The sequence below is a fragment of the Chrysochloris asiatica genome, unplaced genomic scaffold (assembly GCF_000296735.1).
Source record: "Chrysochloris asiatica unplaced genomic scaffold, ChrAsi1.0 scaffold00039, whole genome shotgun sequence".
Classification (NCBI taxonomy): Eukaryota; Metazoa; Chordata; class Mammalia; order Afrosoricida; family Chrysochloridae; genus Chrysochloris; species Chrysochloris asiatica.
In genome coordinates this window covers 20,314,416-20,320,794 of record NW_006408557.1, presented here as the reverse complement: position 1 = coordinate 20,320,794, position 6,379 = coordinate 20,314,416, and the positions used below count along the sequence as shown (strand labels likewise).

At 40.1% G+C, this 6,379-nt stretch overlaps 1 pseudogene; it reads left to right on the top strand.

The window, feature by feature from the left end:
- Window positions 1-5,549: 5,549 nt before the first annotated feature.
- LOC102824695 lies at window positions 5,550-6,003 on the top strand (annotated as a pseudogene).
- Window positions 6,004-6,379: the final 376 nt, after the last annotated feature.

Sequence of the window (6,379 nt, the reverse complement as noted above, 5' to 3'; positions counted from 1 at the left end):
AGGGTCTTCACACTTGTCATGATTTCCCTATAAAACTCCGCCTTCACATCTCTCCCTGGCCTGTTCCTCCTCATCAAATGACACCTCATTGGAGACGTTTTCACTGATCACACTAGTACATGGAACTCTGATTTCTGTCCGTCTATCATAGTAGCTTGTTCTTCTAAAATGTTATTTTACATGTTTAATCATTGCCTCTCTCATGAGAAAGTCAGATACATGAACCCAAGAAATATGGTTGCCACCTCAGTGCCTATAGCATCACCTGGCATATTACTTAGGATAGTAATTCAGCTGTTTTAGCTGATATTCTTCCAAACAAAAATGATTGGGTTTTCTCATGGAAAAGTTTGGGTACACCATTCGGTGTAGCAGCTTCAAAATCACCAGGGAACAAAGTTCTTCCCAGCTTGATGATCTGTTCAGTAGGTAGTTCCATTTGATGATCCAATTCCCATCATCAAGTCCCCATTCTAGCCATCGAGAGGAGATGGAGGAGGAAATAAAGTGCAAGCTGTGCCTTTTAGGACACCACTCAGAAGCTGTTCACATGGATTCTACACATTCCATTGGCCAGAGTTCATTCCATATGAAATACTTAGCTGCAAGATAGGCTGAAAATATTTTTTATATTCTGGGAAACCATTAATATTACTAAGAAGAAGAAGAGAGATACTGGAGGGAGAGTTAACAATCTCTGACATCTCTATCTGGTACTTGTCAGGTGCTTAATAAATATTTGTCAAAAAAATAAATAACATATATTCTGAGCGCTCAACAACTAGTTAAAAGATTGGAAGTTCAAACCCACCCTGGGGTGCCTCTGGAGAAAGCCTTGGTGATCTGCTTCCAAAAGATCACAGCCTTCAAAACGCTATGGAGCAGTTCTACTCTACACTATGGTGTTGTCATGAGTCTAAATCAACTCAACAGCAACAAATTGAGTAAAGCTCTAAGAAGTGATCTAATAGGGAGGCAATAAATGAGACTGTAGAATAATTCATGCATTTGAGTTATGTTGTTAGAGAAGAATATTAAAAATACCATTAGACTGCCAGAAGAATAAACAAATCTGTGTTGGTAGAAGTACAGCCAGAATGCTCCTTAGAAGCCAAGATGGCCAGACGTCATCTCTCATATTTTGAACATATTATCAAGAGGTACAATCCCTGGAGAAGGACATCATGCTTGGTAAAGTGGAAGGGGCAGCAAAAAAGAGGAAGACCCCCAACGAGATGGATTGGCATAGTGGCAGCATCAGTTACTGAAGTGTAACAACGTTTGTGAGGATGGCACAGGACCAGGCAGTGTTTCGTTCTGTTGTGCATAAGGTCACTATGAGTTAGAATTTACTCGATGGAACCTAACAACAACAAGAGAGAGGCAATCCAAGTCCTTCTATAGTGTGGAAAGAATAAGAGTCTTGTGGATTGTATTCCTCCAGACAAGCTTCTGAAGAAGGCTTGGGCAGAACTTAATCAGGAGATTATGAAGGGAGACACAAAAGAGAATTCATTAAATGTTTGCTACGTACTAGGCTCAGAGAATGGATTTTACTTTCACACTAATTTGGAGTTGAATTGAGGCTGACACTTGCTAGCTGTTGACCTTCAATAAGTTAAATTTTGTGAACCTGATAAAATAAAAATCATAACTGTACCTATTTTAATTAAATGAGATCATTTATGTACATTACTTAATAAAGTACTTGACAATTATCACCATTGTTTTTTAATTATTGTTATTAGTGTCATCTTTTGTATCCATGTTTATACTCACATATAGTTTATGTGCAGATAAATAATTGGTGCATGTGTGTGTGTGTTTGTATGCTGTGAGTACACATATACAAGTATACCTGTTCTCAAATGTCATAACTTAGAGATGTATCCACTTCAGTTCCTTTGTTCTCCTCAAACCCCTATATTCTGTAATTCTGGAACATGACAGATGCACAGTTATTCTTCTGTTAAGCTGGGAGATCTGGGTCAAGGCAAAAGGAGGTGACTGATGGGAAAGTGGAATGCAAGCCTGCAGAAATCACTGGAGGAGAAGTCAGGAGATATGGAGTGAGGCAAGGCTGGCCAGAGAGTCAACTTGACCCCAATTGCTATGGTTTTTTCTCCTGAAACCCACCAAAACCAGAACAAACTGTCATCTAGTCTTTGTAATGCCTCCCACATGGGCACAGCCTGGCCTGGCCAATTCTCTATAACTGGACACTACCCACTCCCTCAAGTCTGTACAGTTACAATTTTAAGTTCTTATGGGGTCACTTCCTACTCTCTGCAGCCTGAATTCCACAGCAGAACATGGGAGGAACAACCAGTTATCAAGTTCCTAAGATAGAGTCCACACCTGGGACTTTCACCTTATCTTATTTATTTGTTCCTCCTAAGTCCCCGGGTGGTACAAACAATAATGCACTCAGCTGCTAACCAGAAGATTGGAGGTTTGAGTCCCCCTCCATAGGTACTACAGAACAAAGGCATGGTGATTTCCTTCCAAAAGATCAACCATTGAAAACCCTATGATGTCTATAACACTCAGAATGGATTCCATCAACAACTGGTTGGTTTATTCTGCCATTTATGGATTGGATTCCACAGAATGGATTCCACAGCAACTGGTTGATTTATTCTGCCATTTATCTATGAGGTTAATAATACAAGAATGCTTGTTGTTTTTTTAAATAATAAGACCTATAAAATTATAGTCTTTTATAGATATATTTAGGATCCCTAATGATGCAGTGGGTTGAGGCTGCTAACTGAAAGGTAAGTGGTTCAAACCCACCAGTCACTCCATAGGGAAAAGATGAGGCAATCTGCTTCCATAAAGATTTCAGCCTTGGAGACCCTATGGAGCAGTTCTACTCTGCCCTAAGTGGTTGCTATGAGTCAGAACTGACTCGGCAACAGAGGGTTTGGTTTTTTGGATAGATATCTTTCACTACCATTCATTCATGCCATCTTCCCACTTTCTCAGAAATAAGAAGTGTCCAGGGGAAGACCTAAGGCTCCAAGAAAGAAACCATAAGGGCCAAAGTTGCATAAAAGTTTGGTGAGTCTATTAGAGAGGATCTGGATTCTAGAGAATATATACAAAATAATCTCTAACTGTCCTGTTTCAAATAGTGTTCCATGAAAGAAAAAGATGATAGTGATTTTTCTTCTAAAACTCATTAAAGTCACATACGAGCTATGAGCCCCTGAATGGTACAAATTGTTAAGTACTTGACTACCAACCAAAAGTTTGGATGTTTGAACCCATTCAAAGGCATCTCAGAAGATAGGCCTGGTGATGTTTCCAAAAAGTTACTGTTGAGCTTCAAAGCCTTGAAAACCCTGTGTACACACATGGGGTCAACATGAGTTGGAATCAACTCCATGACAACTGGTTTTACCGGTGATGAATGCTCCACCATACATAAGCCGTAGGATATGCGTATTTCTTTATTTTTTAAAATCCAGCTCCAAGACAGCACTTGTCAAAGATGGTGAAATGTCCAATGTCAATTATTATTGATATTTTCTGCCTTTGTCCACTTGGTCATACTATGAGGAAGGACTCAGTCTTTATTCCATGAGGATTATCTTCATTTTCCTTGCTCCTCATGCTTAGAAATTCATTCTGCTGCTGTTCATCAGGCAGCTCTGGGAAGCTGAAGAAATGGTCCTCATTGTAGTTCTCTCCACCCAACACAGGCCCAGCTGTGGAGGCCTCTGCTGCTTCTCCCAGGGCCTTGGCCTCCATCCAAGTACAACCCCATCCAAGTACCTGCCGTCTTAGGGTACTTTATAAACTCTATTAGAACCAACCCCCCCCCCAACTCCTTTCCTAGTTCTGGAAAGATCCAGCATTCCCATATGCCAGACCACTTCTTTTTCTTGACCTTGAAGCAAAAAAATTCTCAGCCCGTTTGTCCTATAACAATCTTATCTAACTGCCTTTCTTGTATCTAAGTCTCCTTAACAAAGAACTGAGCATAAAGAGGGAGTTTCCTTCAGGACAGCTCCTGAGACACACATACAAATTCTTAACTCCCCAATTAAAAAGGGAGGCCAGGATTCAGAGCACAAAATCTTAACTTCCCTTTCAATAATAGGTATAAAAAAATTACCTTTCACTTCTTTTGCTGATGCCTACTCAAGCAAAATCAAGGGGGAAATCATCTGGTAATTGCTACATCACTCTGCCACAATGTTTGTCTAAAAATAAAATATATTTGTGTAGCTGATCTCATTAAGACACAATAGTCTTGCTTTTAAGGCAAGACATGCCATCCTCACCAACTCTAGACGGTGAAAGAAGATGCCACCAGACTCACAAAGGTATACTTCTCAATCTGCTCATTAATAATGGGAGCACTGAGCAATGATCATCACAATAGTGATTATGTAACCACCACTCATCTCTGTTAAGTGCCTTGTCTTATAACTTCAGTATGCATTTTGGTATCATTCCAAAGCTGTTGAGTATCAAACATCTATACTATCCCTTAAACATATTTACAGAATCCCTGAGTGCTGGAAATGGTTTGTGTTTGGCTATTAACTTAAAGGTTGGCAGTTTGAACCCACTTATCAGTGCCACAGAAGAAAAGCCTGGCAATCTGTTTCCATTTGAGAAAGAAAAAAAAACAAAAAAAAACTACGAAACAATTCTACTTTGTAACACATAGGGTTGCTATGAATCAGCATCAACTCAACAGCAATGGGTTCTATGATATTCCAGCATGAATCTGGGTCTAAAAGAAGGAATTCTTTTGTGAGACCTTTTTACTATCGATTTAAGTCAAACATATATCTCAATCAGTCAGTAAACTGATAAATGAATGTTGGAACTATTCAGTCTTTCCAGATTCCGTAGGATACAGAAAACAGGTCAACGATGACCTCTGTTTTCATGCAGATTCTAGTCTCAGATGAAAGGCAAACACTGAGCAAGCATGAGTATGGTCTGTTAGGTGAAGGATGAGTTGGTGGGGCTGGAGCTAGGGAAACACAAAGGAGGTGCTGAGGACAAACCATTAAATAAAGCAATTACCAGGACCCTTAGAGTAAGTACCTCAGTATATGGTGGTCCCTAGGGTCCTCTTTCTGGGGTCTTGGTAGAAAAGAGGGTCCATCTCCCTCCCACTGCAGAAAGTACTAAATGCAAATATTCTCTAGCACCACTTCAGGAGTTAGCAGACAGGTGCAAGACCCAGGCTCAGTCAACTGGATACACCAGTAAAGGTCTCTGAATCTTAAAGGAAAAAATTGAACACAGGGATGATAGTGAAACTTACATGAGGAAAGTAGCAATGGCAAAAGTTCAAGTGTTAAGATGATATCAAGTACCAGGGTGGAATCTTGGAAGGTTATTTCTGTTTACCACTTGTCCTTGGTTCTTCCAAGTCTAGTTGTTCAGATTTTCAGTCAACTCTGTGAGCTACCTCTTATCTTTCCAAGAAATGCTCTTTCGTCTCTTTCTCTCTGCTCTTCAGTGTTAGCTGTTACTGAGGTTGTTCAATTTTTAAATTCCCAGGATCCAAATTCACTGCCATGTCCTCTGAAGAAGGGAAAGTCTTTGTGGGAGGTCTCAATTTCAACACCGATGAACAGGCATTGGAAGACCATTTCACCAGCTTCGGACTGATTTCTGAGGTGGTGAAGGATTGAGAAACTCAGCGATCCTGGGGTTTTGGCTTTATCACCTTTACCAATCCAAAACATGCTTCAGATGTCATGCGAGCCATGAATGGAGAGTCGCCAGATCCGTGTGGATCATGCAGGCAAATCAGCCCTGGAAACCAGAGGGGATGCCCTTGGTGCCCATGGGAGTGATTGCAGCTACTCTAGAGGTGATGAGAACCAGGGATATGGGAGCCCCAGGTATGATAGTTGGCCTGGAGGATACGGATATGGATATGGAAGGTCCAGAAACTATAGTGGCAGAAGCCAGAGTGGTTATGACCGCTATTCTGGAGGAAATTAGAGAGACAATTATGACAAGTGAAATGAAGCATGCACATATAATGTAGATACACAAGGAATAAAAATTCTTCTGACCCAGGATCATCCTTCTGGATAGCTGAATTTATAAAAAATTTTCGGAGTTGCATTGAAACATCTTTGTTTTAGCACATCAACTTCTATTTTTAAATTAAACTCCCAAGGTAACCTGTTAAAGACCTTTTAGTAAACTCCATATGTTTTTAAAACTTTGTTCTCCCATTTAAAGGCAAATTCTGCAATGTTTGTCGAATCTAGATATTTTTCCTTTTACCAGTTTTTTAGTTTGGACACTCAGGAAGGATTATCTTGGCAAAAAACTTCGGCCAGGCTGATTTTCTTTTTCGTACTTTGTTTTTGTTTTCAATTGAGTATCTAAG